Source organism: Mastigoproctus giganteus, chromosome 7 (assembly GCF_048544385.1).
Source record: "Mastigoproctus giganteus isolate SK-2022 chromosome 7, ASM4854438v1, whole genome shotgun sequence".
Lineage (NCBI taxonomy): Eukaryota > Metazoa > Arthropoda > Arachnida > Uropygi > Thelyphonidae > Mastigoproctus > Mastigoproctus giganteus.
In genome coordinates this window covers 84,533,085-84,547,533 of record NC_143581.1, presented here as the reverse complement: position 1 = coordinate 84,547,533, position 14,449 = coordinate 84,533,085, and the positions used below count along the sequence as shown (strand labels likewise).

General features: G+C 39.6%; 1 protein-coding gene across 1 annotated transcript in view; it reads left to right on the top strand.

Moving 5' to 3' along the window:
• The window catches only part of nonC (serine/threonine-protein kinase Smg1), a 1,411,261-nt gene that overhangs the window by 146,426 nt on the left and 1,250,386 nt on the right, over nucleotides 1-14,449 (top strand). The gene's annotated exons all lie outside the window — the stretch shown is intronic.

Genomic DNA, 14,449 nt, shown 5'->3' with positions numbered 1-14,449 from the left:
GGTTTTGGGGGCACCACCCCAGATGTGGGAACAATATTCCATGGCAGGGCGGATTTGCGATTTACACAGAGTGAGCAGCTGTTTGGGAGAAAAGTAACGCCGAGAGCGAAAGAGAAAACCAAGTTTTTTAGATGCAGAGGAAGCAATATTTGTAATGTGCTTGTGCCAAGAGAGATTAGAAGTCAGGGTAATCCCCAAAAGAGATATATTATTTTGCCTAGAAATCGGAGTGTCACTAAAGATAAGCATAGGAGCAGAAGAATCCTTTTTGCGAGATATAAGACAAGATTGAGTTTTAGAAGGGTTGAAATCAACTAAGTTGTCTTTGCCCCACTGGAGAATTACCTGAAGATCGGCATTTAAGGAATTGGCAGCAGATTTTCGAGAACTTGAAGCTGATTGAGCAGGACAAGGTTTCTCAAAATGGAAAGTTGAATGCAATGTGCTATCATCGGCAAAACTATGGATAGGATTTCCAGTCAATGGAAGAAGGTCATTGATATACAAGAGGAAAAGAGTGGGAGAAAGAACTGAACCTTGGGGGACACCGGCATTAGTGGAGAAGTTAGAAGACAGAGAGCCATCTACCATCACCCTCAGTGAGCGATCAGAGAGAAAACTGGATAACCAATTACTAAAAACAGTTGGCAAACCATAAGATGGAAGCTTGTTTAGAAGACCTTTATGCCAAACACGATCAAAAGCCTTTGAGATGTCAAGAGCAACTACTTGTGTTTCACCGAACCTTTCCATTGAATTAGTCCATAAATGGGTAACATAAGCCAGAATATCACCAGTGGATCGACACTGGCGGAATCCATACTGGCGATCATTGATCAGACGGAAGGTTTCTAGGTAGTTTAAGAGTTGGCGGTTAATTGATTTCTCCATTACTTTAAAAAGAGTAGAAGTAATTGCAATGAGACGATAATTGGATGGGAGGGATTTGTCACCCTTTTTAGGAACTGGCTGGATATGAGCAAATTTCCAAGCAGAAGGAAAAACACCTTTGGAATAAGAAAGTGAAAAATTGCGGCAAAGAATAGGAACACAGGTTTTGAGAACAAGTGGAGAAATACCATCAGGACCTGGAGCTTTCTTAGCATCAAGATTCATCAAAATCCTTCTGATATCCTTTTGATGGAAGACCACAGGAGGAATTGAATGGAGCGTGTTGGGAATGGTGGGAGGTGTTTTACCAAGATCATTAATACATGAGCTGGAAGAAAAATGGGATGCTAGCAGATCAGCTTTATCCTTGGCTGAAGTGACAACAGAACCATCTGGTTTGGACAGAGGTGGGAGCAGTGATGGGCAAAAGTTGCGGCCAATAGCTTTGGCAAGAGACCAGAATGCTCGGTTACCATTAGGGCAAGAAGCAAGTTTTCTACTCTTAGCCTGTTCAAACTCTAGTTTGGACTGATTAATAACTGCTTTACAATTGTTGCGAGCTTTGGTATAGGCAGAAAATGAAACTGAAAATAAAACAAATAGTATTACATTACATTTACTACACTTGTTACATTAATGATTTCATATAATTTTGTGCTTGAACTTCGATTTAATTTTGTTTTGTATTTTTTTATTTATGATTTTTTAAAATTATATGTGATTTTAGACATAATGCATTCCACATAAATGATTTATAAATAAAAAAAAATAACTTATATATTTAATTTTTTATTCCGGGGGTGCACGCTAGTCCTTTTTAAGTAAAATAAGGGTGCATGAACAAAAATGTTTGCAGACTAACTGGTCTAAAGGGAGTTTTAATTTTCAAAAATTAATTAAAAATAATGTTTTTAATATAGAAAGATTAATTTTTTCTCAGTTGTGTTTAGTAAAAATTTAAAATAATGGTGGCATCAAAACAATTAAAAATTTTGAATTATTTTTTTTGGTGATTTCTCAAAATTTTGCACACAGAGGAATTGCATATTTTCGCTCACCTAACCCAGAGTTAAAGCCAATCAGTTAGGCCTCTTGTATGTGCCTAGTTTCTAAGCATTGCAACTTGCAGAAGTGAAGTCTTTCATGGTAAGAGTACCTTTTGTGTCCTTGTGTAATTCTGTTACTCTTCTCTGTACCCAATCCAACAGATCCACATGTTCTTATAATGAGCTTCCAGGCCTGTACTGAAGTACAGGCCTGGAAGCTCATTATTTATTAAGTACCACAGGAGGCATTGAATGGAGCGTGTTAGGAATGGTGGGAGGTGTTTTACCAAGATCACTAATACATGTGCTGGAAGAAAAATGGGATGCTAGCAGGTCAGCTTTATCCTTGGCTGAAGTGACAACAGAACCATCTGGTTTGGACAGGGGTGGGAGCAGAGATGGGCAAAAGTTGCGGCCAATAGCTTTGGCAAGAGACCAGAATGCTCGGCTACCATTAGGGCAAGAAGCAAGTTTTCTACTCTTAGCCTGTTCAAACTCTAGTTTGGACTGATTAATAACTGCTTTACAATTGTTGCGAGCTTTGGTGTAGGCAGAAAATGAAACTGAAGAATTAGAAACAAGCCAATTACGATATGCAACGTTCTTCTCTTGGACAGCCTTAGCACATTTATTGGAAAACCAAGGTTTAGATAAAGGACGAGATTTTAAAGTGGAGTGTGGGATAAAGGATTCCATTCCTGCAAGAATAATTTCACTGACGCGATCTGAGCAAACTTTGACATCAGAAGTTTTGAAACAGTAATCAGACCAAGGAAAAGAAGAAAAGAAGTCTCGCAGGTCATTCCATTTTGCATTCTTGTAATGCCAAACAATATGAGGTTGGGAATAGGCATGAGATAAAGGTTCCATTGGAGAAGAGACAATCACCAAGTTGTGATCTGAATTGCCTAAAGGACCTCTCACTTCAACCTTGTGCTTAGAAGGGTTGTTTGTGAGAAAAAGATCAAGCGTATTGGCTGTATGATTAGGATTGTCCGGTATTCTTGTAGGTAAATGAACAATCTGTGCTAGGTCATTAGTAATTGCAAAAGCCTCAGCATCTCGACCTGCTGGGTTGGTGTGACTAGAAAATGGAAGCCAGCTGGAGTTGTGAACGTTGAAATCACCAAGGAAAATTACCTCACTGTTAGGAAAGTTGGACTGGAGAAAGTCAAGTTGCAAAGAGAGGAAGTCAAAGAGCTCCAAGTGATTAGTGGAGTTGGGAGAACGGTAGAGACAACAGATGAATTTTACACAATGAGGTAGAGAGATTTTAAGCCAGAGAAGATCAAAGAGAGGAGATTCCAAATTGCCAAGTCTCTGACAGGGAATATCAGAACGGACATATGCACAAGTACCACCTTTGAGGCGAAAGGAATCATACAGCAAATAATTTGGACATCTGAGATGAGCAGTAGTTGAATCAACTGATAACTGAGATTCAGTCAGAAAAAGTACACGGGGTTTGGAAGACTGCAAGTGGAAATGGACATCGTTGAGATTAGAATTGAGACCACGTATATTTGTGAAATGAATTAGGAAGTCCTTGGGAGGTTTAGATCTTTTTGCAGATAAGCTTGCTCTATTATTTTGACAATTCATGGTGTATTCAATAGTAAGAAAAAGTGGGTGGGACATGCTGTATGAAGTAATGAAATTTTTGGATATGGCGTACATGTGGTAAGCATATACCCAGATCCATGACATAACGTGGCCTCGACAATGCTCTCCGCATACACACTACTTGGACTCCCTCCAGTCACTATCTGGCAGAGTAGAGGTAGCAAGATTATACACTAGCTGATCCTGAAGCTTCCTAGAGAGTTACCAATAGGTTCAGTCCGGTGTACTAACCAGCGGCCGGCCTGCGAACACCGTTTTAGAGCTGTATCCTCGAAATGTAAGGAATATTGGATCTCGCCACGACATTCATCATAACCTCAAAAATCATCAATCATACTGCATGATGGAAGAGATAGGGAAGGGTTGGCCGGAACTTAGCTCTAGAGAGACTAAACATGGGTTCCACCACTTCAAGCCTCCAATAAGCAAAATGGTGGTATTTCACCGGTTGATGAGAGTCATCTACCACCTAGTACTGCCTGGTAACATAGAGGGGTGGCGTTCCTCCATGTGGTTTGGGCGCCACACCTCGACCCCTGCTTACGTTGGTTCACACCTGGGTGGTCACCCACCATGTACTTGTGCATGAAGGTTATACCCAGGATTACTAACAGTCCCACCATCGTGAAGGTGCAAGCAGAGGATTTGGTTGTCATAGACCGTCCGGACTTCGCCGAAATTGGGTCCACTTTGACTTGAGTGTCACCCGAATAGCAGTTCCATCAGCGTTTTAGACTCCCAGGTAGCAAGAACAGCTTGTCTGGCATATCTGAGAGAATGTCTGTGACAACCTCAAGGACCAATGATATATGGGCCTATCATATATTTTTTGTAATAGCTAGAATAGATCAGTCAGGAATGTATTAGTAGTGGTAAATGATGCAAGGAAGCAAGCTTATTCAGCATCAGCAAAAAATAATTACTCACTACTGAAACTGATATTATGGCTGATGATTACTAGTTTTTTAATCTAATTTTAAAATTAGCAACAGCTTTTTATTAAATAACTCCCTTCACTGTTGGGTTCAATTATTCAAAGAGTTTTAAACTTAAGAGAAGTAAGCTTGTTTAAAATACTGACCGTATTCATTCTGAAATCCATTCCAATTGAAGATTGCCTGTTTTTAAAACCTAGTAGAACTGATTATAAACGGAACTTAATGATGAAAGAAGTAACTCCCTTCAGTGGATCTTCTCTGAAAATAATTCATCTTGTACCAATAAGAAAAATTATTTATTTTCAAGCTTTAATGGAAAAAAAAAAAAAATTTTGATTTATGTGCAATGGAGAAGTCACTACTCCATACAGTACAAACCACTTTTTAGTTGGCATGTATTCTGTGGAAAACCCAAAGTTATAAGCAAAGTACTGTATATTAAAATTTATTCCAATAGAATAAAATTAATTTTTTCTTCCTTCTGGTACTTGTATACTTAGGATGTGCACCAGAATAGAAAGAAGTTGGCCATTGTAAGACTTTTTAAGTCCTTTTTATTTTCCCTTCCTGTTTAATTTTTCACTCAGATTTGAAAAGGGTCTCTCTAACATATTCTCAGTGTGTTTTAACTCAAAATTTATTTATCTATTTGCAAGCAGCTAATGAGTGAATAATACATAAAATTTTACAGTAGACTCCCGATTAACTGGCCCCTATGGGACTGGACCTCAGGGTGGATAAACAAATGGCTGGTTAATCCGAAAACACATACAAAATATCATTTATAGGTTGTTAATTAAATATCATTTATAGGTTGTAAATTAAATAAAAAAAATATACTGTATACAGTATGATCTATATAAATGTTTATTAAACATTTACTTAGATAAAAATTTGGTAATATTCATTTGTCTTTTTGATTTAAATTTGATTTTCTGAAGCAAAATCACGTCACTTTTTTATAATAATTTTATCAATGGCAGATGAATTATCTTGCTGTTTGATTTATCTTATTGCAGTTTCATGCACTTCCTTTCCTTCAAATGACTTATTCTTTTGTTATTTTTATCTCTGCTCATAGCTTCTGAGTTTTCTGGTTTTTCATCTTCTGCCATTTCTCATTGACTAACTGCTCCAATAATTTCATCGTCTGTTGCTCTGCTTATTGCCTACAAGCCATTTATCGATGTCTCTTTCTTCCACCACTTTGTATTCTGATAATTGTTTCAAATCATTAAACAGAGCAATGTTGTTGGTGTGGTGTCAGATCCTGAGCGCATGGCTCTTTGTCCAGATCGCAGTTGCAGTTAATTTTTCGACATCAGGCCATAGTTTTCTCCATTATCTCACAAATGTTGATGACAGCATTTCCTCAGAAGCAGATGCCAACATGTAAATCACATCCTTGATGTTAATTTTTCTTAAAGGTGCCTCCATAGCCAAGTGGGCAGGAGCGGCACTGCATAGCACACGCTTCCTGATTAGACCGGGGTCTAGCTGTGACCACCAAATATGGAGGATGCGGAAAGGTCAGGGAATGACCACCGCATATCCCTTCTTCATAGTGCACCTATTTTCAAGCGTTATTTCATTGGTGGCCTTCTCAAGAAGTTTTCTTCTGTAATGCCTTTTCAGACTAACTATCACACCTTGATCCATAGGTTGCACCAAAGATGTAGTAGTAGTAGTGGCATGTGATGCAAGAAAGCAAGTGTATGAGCTTATGCAGCATCGGCCAAAAAAAAAAAAAAAAAATCACACCATTCCCTCCAAATGCCTGTCCAGTTCCTCCTTAAATTTCTTTAACCTATCAACTTCCACAACGACAGATGGAAGTTTGTTCCAGCAAGTAACCACCCGCTGGCTAAAGGCAAATTTCCGCACATCTATTCTACATCTGTCTTTTCTTAATTTGAATTTATGCCCCCTTAGGTTCGTAATCTGAACAAGTGGAAGGATCCCATCAGAATTCAGCATGCTCAAACCATTCAAGGCCTTATACACCTCAATCTGATCACCACGCAGGTGCCTAGTCTCCAGCCACTGCAATTTGAAGAACTTAAGCCTGTCTTGGGCAGAGGATCCCTTCATTCCCCTCACCAATCTTGTTGCCCTTCTCTGTACACACTCAAGCAAATCTACATCCTTCCTAAAATGTGACCTCCAGACCTGTACGCAGTACTCAAGCCGTGGCCTGACCATTGCCTTATACAGAGGGACAATCACCTCCTTTTCCCTGCTAGCAAAATTTCTATATGTTATTGACAAAACCCCATGACCTGCCCTGGCAGACTGCCTGCATTGCTCAGAAAACTTCATATCTGACTGCATAATTACTCCCAGGCCCGACCATTGCCTTATACAGAGGGAAAATCACCTCCTTTTTCCTGCTAGCAAAATTTTTATATGTCATTGACAAAACCCCATGACCTGCCCTGGCAGACTGCCTGCATTGCTCAGAAAACTTCATATCTGACTGCACAATTACTCCCAGGTCTTTTTCATTTTCTACCACCTTAAGTGTAGTACCACACAGTTGGTACGTTTCTCTGATGTTACTTCTACCCATATGCAGTACTTTGCATTTGTCAAGGTTAAACTTCAGTTGCCACCTCTTAGCCCATCTGCCCAAATTATCTAGATCCTGTTGCAGTAGCACACTGCCATTACTGTCATTAACAACCCTGCCAACCTTTGTATCATTTGTAAACTTCGACACTAAGCCTGATTTACCTTCATCAATATCATTGATAAATATACAAAACAACAGTGGACCCAACACTGAACCCTGTGGGACTCCACTAATAACATTAGTCCACGAAGAGCAGTACACATTAATTACCCCCACCCCTCTGTGTTCTCCCACTCTTTCTTTATGACATTAATTATAGTAGTAGTAGTAGTAGTAGTGGCATGTGATGCAAGAAAGCAAGTGTATGAGCTTATGCAGCATCAGCCAAAAAAAAAAAAAAAAAAAAAAAATCACACCATTCCCTCCAAATGCCTGTTCAGTTCCTCCTTAAATTTATTTAACCTATCAACTTCCACGACAGATGGAAGTTTGTTCCAGCAATTAACCACCCGCTGGCTAAACGCAAATTTCCGCACATCTATTCTACATCTATCTTTTCTTAATTTGAATTTATGCCCCCTTAGGTTCGTAATCTGAACAAGTAGAAGGATCCCATCAGAATTCAGCGTGCTCTACCCATTCAAGGCCTTATACACCTCAATCAGATCACTGTGCAGGTGCTTAGTCTCCAGCCACTGCAATTTGCAGAACTTAAGCCTCTCTTGGTAAGAGGATCCCTTCATTCCCCTCACCAATCTTGTTGCCCTTCTCTGTACACACTCAAGTAAATCTACATCCTTCCTAAAATGAGGCCTCCAGACCTATACACCAGTACTCAAGGTGTGGCCTGACCATTGCCTTATACAGAGGGAAAATCACCTCCTTTTCCCTGCTAGCAAAATTCCTATATATCATCGACAAAACCCCATGACCTGCCCTGGCAGCCTGTCTGCATTGCTCAGAAAACTTCTTATCTGACTGCACAATTACTCCCAGGTCTTTTTAATTTTATACCACCTTAAGTGTAGTACCACACAGTTGGTACGTTTCTCTGGGGTTACTTCTACCCATATGCAGTACTTTGCATTTGTCAAGGTTAAACTTCATTTGCCACTTCTCAGCCTATCTGCCCATATTTTCTAGATCCTGTTGCAGAAGCACACTGTCATTAACAACCCTGCGAACCTTTGTATCATCTGCAAACTTCGACACTAAGCCTGATATACCTTCATCAATATCATCGATAAATATACAAAACAACAGAGGACTCAACACCGAACCCTGTGAGATTCCACTAATAACATTAGTCCACGAAGAGCAGCACCCATTAATTACCACCCTCTGTCTTTGCCAACTCAACTATCCTTTTATCTATGTTGTTGTTGTTATTTGGTTTTTAGGAGCATTAGCAACTAAGGCCATATTGCTCTGGGATATGCGGTGGTCATTCCTTGACCTTTCCGCATACTCCGTATTTGGTGGTGACGGGCTCGAACCCCGGTCTAATCAAGAAGCATGTGCTACGCACTGCTGCTCCTTCCCACCTGGCTACGGAGGTGCACATTTTATCTATTGTAGCAACTTACCCTTAATACCATTCTGCTCCAATTTGTACAATAGTCTTCCATGTGCAACAGTGTATTGTCTTTCTTGTGCAAGTGTATTACCTTTTCCTTCAAAACCGGTCAGCTAAGAGGTGTTCCTCTTTGTTGTTCTTGCATGAACCATATTCATAATGCATCCTCAATAACTTGATTTTTTGGCTTCTTCATAGTGCACCTGTCTGAGAGCACTTTTTCTGATTCTATTTGCGTACTGAAGTCTTGAAGGGATTTCTGGTTTCTCTGCCAGTCATTCACCGTACTTTTTCCAATGCCCTGTTTGTTATAAATCTGTTTTACAGGTTCTTCATTATCAATATGTTCCAAACTTTAACTTTTTTTCAATAGTTAACACATTCCGTTTACACTTGTTCGAGCCTATCATTTCAAGTTAATGTAATTTAAAAAAAACAAAAAATAACGAAAATATGTGCACACAGAGTGACTGTAATCCAAACGGCACAGATAGCAAAGACTAACTGATTGAAAAAAGTTATAGTATCGTTACAGTGCACTGTACTCATTCCCAGAATCTTTTAATTTTGTATTCCTGCTGGGCCCACGAAACTGGAAATCTGATTCATGGAAAAATCTCGATGAAAATATGGCCGGTTAAAATGGAGACCAGTTAAAGCGAGACCTGATAAGAGGGAGTCTGCTGTATTTTCAAGCTTTTTCTTATACAGTATGTGCTTTTTTACTCAAGTGATGAACAACCCTTTCATCTCAGTCAGAAAGATCAAAAGGAATATCTCTGTATTTCTTTTATATTCAAGTACATTTTTGCTGTCACAAGCTATTCACATTGCTGATCATTGAAACTTCCCCACCTATAAATTATGGATGAAGCTGTAGAAATGATTATCATGTTAAGCTGATCAGCACATTAGAATTTTCAGCAGTATGTTTCATAATGCTACAAAAACAAACAAAACAGTGAGAGAATGTCCACCTAAAAAGAACACAATGCCTTTAGTTCAGTATTATGTACAGCTGTTGGGCTTTGCAAGGGGATTTGATCACTGGGTTGTCAGATGCTGGATGATTAACATGGTAAATTGGGATTTTTGATGCCCAGATGTTTTGCAGCCATTGGCAACAATAGGTATATAGAGCCCTTCAGATATATCTGAAGGGCTCTACTGTCATCAGAATGTTAGAATGAAAGGATGTATAGATCCGGTTTCTAACAACAGGAAAGATTTTTGTCATATTGTACTGGATTTCCAACACAGTAATAATCCTTCCTGTATTCTCCCCAACATGTGCTGGAGAGAACAATACAGGCACAGACTGGGATGGCACCCTTTCCCTCCGTCTCTGATGCTATTCTATTCTCATAGGTGAGAATAGAATAGCATCAGAGACAGGGAAGACTATTTAGGGAAAAGACTGTGATCTCATTAGCATTAGTAGAGGCATATGATGCAAGAAAGCAAGCTTATGCAGCCTCAGCCCAAAAAAAAAAAAAAAAAAAACGCTCCCATTTTACCCCTCCATTCGTTTCAATATACCTGTCCAGCTCAGCCTTCAATTGATTTAGGATATCAACTTCCACAACAAAAGATGGAAGTCTGTTCCACCAATCAACTACCCACTGGTTAAAGGCAAACTTTTCTACAACTGTCTTTTCTCAATTTGAATTTATGCCCTCTCAGGTGATTATTCTGAGCAAGAGGAAGAATCCCATCAGCATTCAGCATGTTCAAGCCATTCAAGGCTTTATACACCTCAATCAGATCACCTCACAGATGCCTAGTCTATAGACACTGTAATCTGCAAAACTTAAGCTTTTCTTCGTAAGAGCAACAGTTCGTTCCATTCACTAATCTTGTTGCCCTTCTCTGTTCTCGTTCCAACTGCTCTACATCCTTCTTAAAATGAGGCCTCCAGACCGGTATACAGTACTCAAGGTGTGACCTGACCATTGCCTTATTCAAGGGGATAATCACTTCCTGTATATCATTGACAAGACACCATGAACTACTCTTGTAGACTGTCTGCACTGCTCAGAAAACTTAATATCTGCCTGTACAATTCCCCCCAGGTCCTTTCTATTCTCTAGCACTGTCAGTACCACAGAGTTGATACGTTACTCTGGGGTTACTGCTTCCCATATGTAGTACTTTTCATTTGTCAATGTTAAACTTCATTTGCCACCTCTCAGCCCATCCGCTCACAACTTTTCTAGATCCTTTTGCAGCAGAGTACTGTCATTATTATCCTTAACAACCCTGCCAACCTTTATATCGTGTGCAAACTTGGACATTAAGCCTGATATACCATCATCAGTATCATTTATAAATACAGAAAACAACAATGGACCCAACACTGAACCCTGAGGGACTCCACTAATAACATTAGTCCACGAAGAGCAGTTTCCATTGATTACCACTCTGTCTTCTCTCATTGAACCATCCCTTTATCCCTAGCAGCAGTCTTCCATGTGCAACAATATCAAACACCTTTCTAAGATCCAAATATATGATATCAAAGTTATTCCCTGCATCCAGTTCCTTTGTGACCACATCTTAGAATCAAATTAAATTGGTCAGACAAGACTTCCCCTTAACAAAACCAGCTGCATCTGAGCTATAACTGAAGTCTTGTCTAGATGATTCTGCAGTGCTTCTTTAACCAGTGCCTCCATTAATTTCCCTGGAACAGAAGTTAAACTAACAGGTCTATAATTATTTGTGATGCCCTTTGATCCTCTTTTGTAAATTGGGATCACATTTGCACATCTCCAGTCCACGGGTACCTCCACTGAGTCCAAGGAAGCTCTCATAATTATGACTAAGAGTTTGCTTACTTCCTTTGCTGCCTCCTTTAATATAACTGGATAGATCTCATCCACCTTGGGTGCCTTTTTTTATGTTTATCTTCAACAATTTCTCCTCCACTTTCCTCTCAGTTATTACAAAATCATCTAGCTCACTGCCAGAGTTTATTTCACCTCTGGCATTCCCCTCCCTGAATAACTCCTCATGTGTGAATGTAGATGCAAAATACTCATTTAGTTGTTAGCCACCTGAGCAGGATCATCAACAGTTGAACCATCGATATCCATTGGACCAATCTGATTCATCCCCTTCCTTCTAGAGTTTACATAGGTAAAGAACTCTTTGCTGTTTTTCTTTGCATCCTTTGCCAAAGATTTCTCATAATCTGCCTTTGCCTGCCTAATCTCCTTTGTGACTTGGTTACAGACCAGCTAATATCTATCATAGGCTTCCATGACACACATTAATTTATATGTATCCCATGCATTTTTCTTCTCTGCCACGTCTCATTAGTTCATCTAACATCCATTTAGGCCTAAACCTTGAACAATATTTTTGAGTTGGCATGTAAAGCCTAGTAGCTTCCAAAATTAATTCTTTGAGTGCCTCTTATTTTTTTTTTTTTTTTATTTTTTTTTATTTTTTGTCTGTTTTAATGCAATTAGCATTAGCATTAGTAGAGGCATATGATGCAAGAAAGCAAGCTTATTCAGCATCAGCCAAAAAAAAAAACAAAAAAAAAAAAAAAACAACCACTACTCCCATTTCACCCCTCCGTTCGTTCGAAATACCTGTCCAGCTGAGCCTTAAACTTGTTTAGGCTATCAACTTCAACAACAAGCGATGGGAGTCTATTCCACGAACCAACTGCCCGCTGGCTAAAGGCAAATTTCCGCACATCTATCCGACATCCGTCCTTCCCAATTTGAATTTATGCCCTCTCAGGTGATTATTCTGAGCAAGAGGAAGAATCCCATCGGCATTGAGCATGCTCAAGCCATTCAAAGCCTTATACACCTCTATCAGATCACTTTGCCGATGCCTAGTCTCCAGGCTCTGTAATTTGCAAAACTTAAGCCTTTCTTCGTAAGAGCAACCCTTTGTTCCATTCACTAATCTTGTTGCCCTTCTCTGTACTCGTTCCAGCAGCTCTACATCCTTCTTGAAATGAGGCCTCCAGACCTGTATACAGTACTCAAGGTGTGGCCTGACCAATGCCTTATACAAGGGAATAATCACATCCCTGTCCCTGCTAGAAAAATTCCTGTATATCATTGACAAGACACCATGAGCTACTCTTGCAGCTCGTCTGCACTGCTCAGAGAACTTCATATCTGCCTGCACAATTACCCCCAGGTTCTTTTCATTCTCTACCACTGTCAGCGTAGTACCACAGAGTTGATACGTTGATCTGGGGTTACTGTTTCCCATATGTAGTACTTTACATTTGTCAATGTTAAACTTCATTTGCCACCTCTCAGCCCATCTGCTCAACCTTTCCAGATCCTTTGAATTTGCTGTTGGAAACATCATCAGTTGGTCACACCGTATAGAATTTAAATACTGTTTCAGATCACTGTAGTCACCTTTACGAAAGCAAAAACCCTTCCCTTTACCCCCCCGATGATAGTTACCTCTTTGAGTAAATCCCACTTTAGCACACTGCCACCTAGTAGTTCCTTTATCTGCAGATTCTTAATGCATGAAGAATCACTACCTCTAGTTGCCTCCCGAACATGCTGGTTTAGAAAACAATCATCCAATAAATCAACAAAAGCCTTGCTACTGTGTGAGTGACCAACCCATAAATTTCAGTCAATATCCGGGAAATTAAAATCCCCAATTATTAGACTGTCTGATTTACTGGCCCATTCTATTTCTCTGTAGAGTTTTTTTTATTATACTCGTTAGAGTCATTAGTCCTATAACACACTCCTACTCTCAATTTTGATCCCCCAGTGCTTATGTCACACCAAACTGACTCGGCACTGCACTGTACAGTGATGTAGACTGGCTGCACTTCTTTGGATTTTGTGTTTCTTAACTAATAGCATATCCTCTCCTCCCTTCCTATCCTGTCTATCATTCCTTACACATTGTACTCCCCAAATTCCAGTTCTGCATTCCTTATATCTGTGTTACACCACGTCTCCGATATCCCAACAATATCTGCTTTTGATGTTTTGACCAACACCTCAAATTCATCAAATTTATTTACCAAACTCCTGTTCCTATTCTTATCTACCTTAACAGAACCAATGTGTTTACTTTTACCGCAATGACTCCCAGCAGTCTCTGAAACACCCTGCAACTTGTTTTCCAGGCTGCTGCTCATTCCAATAGAAGCAGTGCAAGAATCACTTTCACCTCTGCTAGCAGATACTGTTAATCTATTAGTCCATATATCCCCCCCAAGCTAGGTTTTCTGACCCACCTAACACTGCCTCGATAGCATCAGCAAATATTCTTGCACCCTTTCTATTTAAGTGTATCCCATCCCTGTAGAATCAGTCTTTCCTGTTAACAAGTACAGACCAGGCTGAAAAAAATTCTACCCCTTGAGCCTTGCACAATCTTTCCAGGGCCGAATTGATCGACAAGGCTCTCATTATATACTCCCTCCTATCACGTCTGGGCAGAATTGTAGACACTTTCAAATTCAACCCTAATTCACAGCTATTTTTCAACTATGACCTCTACTTGTTAAGTAATTCCGCCCGTCTGCTACTCTTAATATCATTTGTGCCAACATGTACAACAATATCACCTTTTGTGCCCTTAAAAGATGATATCTGCTGCTCTATGATGTCATCAACCTTTACCCCCTGGCAGACACCCTTTTTAAACACCATGTTCATTGTTTCCCTGACAGTAGATTCACCGGTAACTACGGTGAATTTAAGATTCACCGAATAGTAAGATTCACTTACTACTAGTAGTAGTCACCGATAACTACTAGTTCCTGTGGGAAATGAATGTGAATGAATTTAGTAAT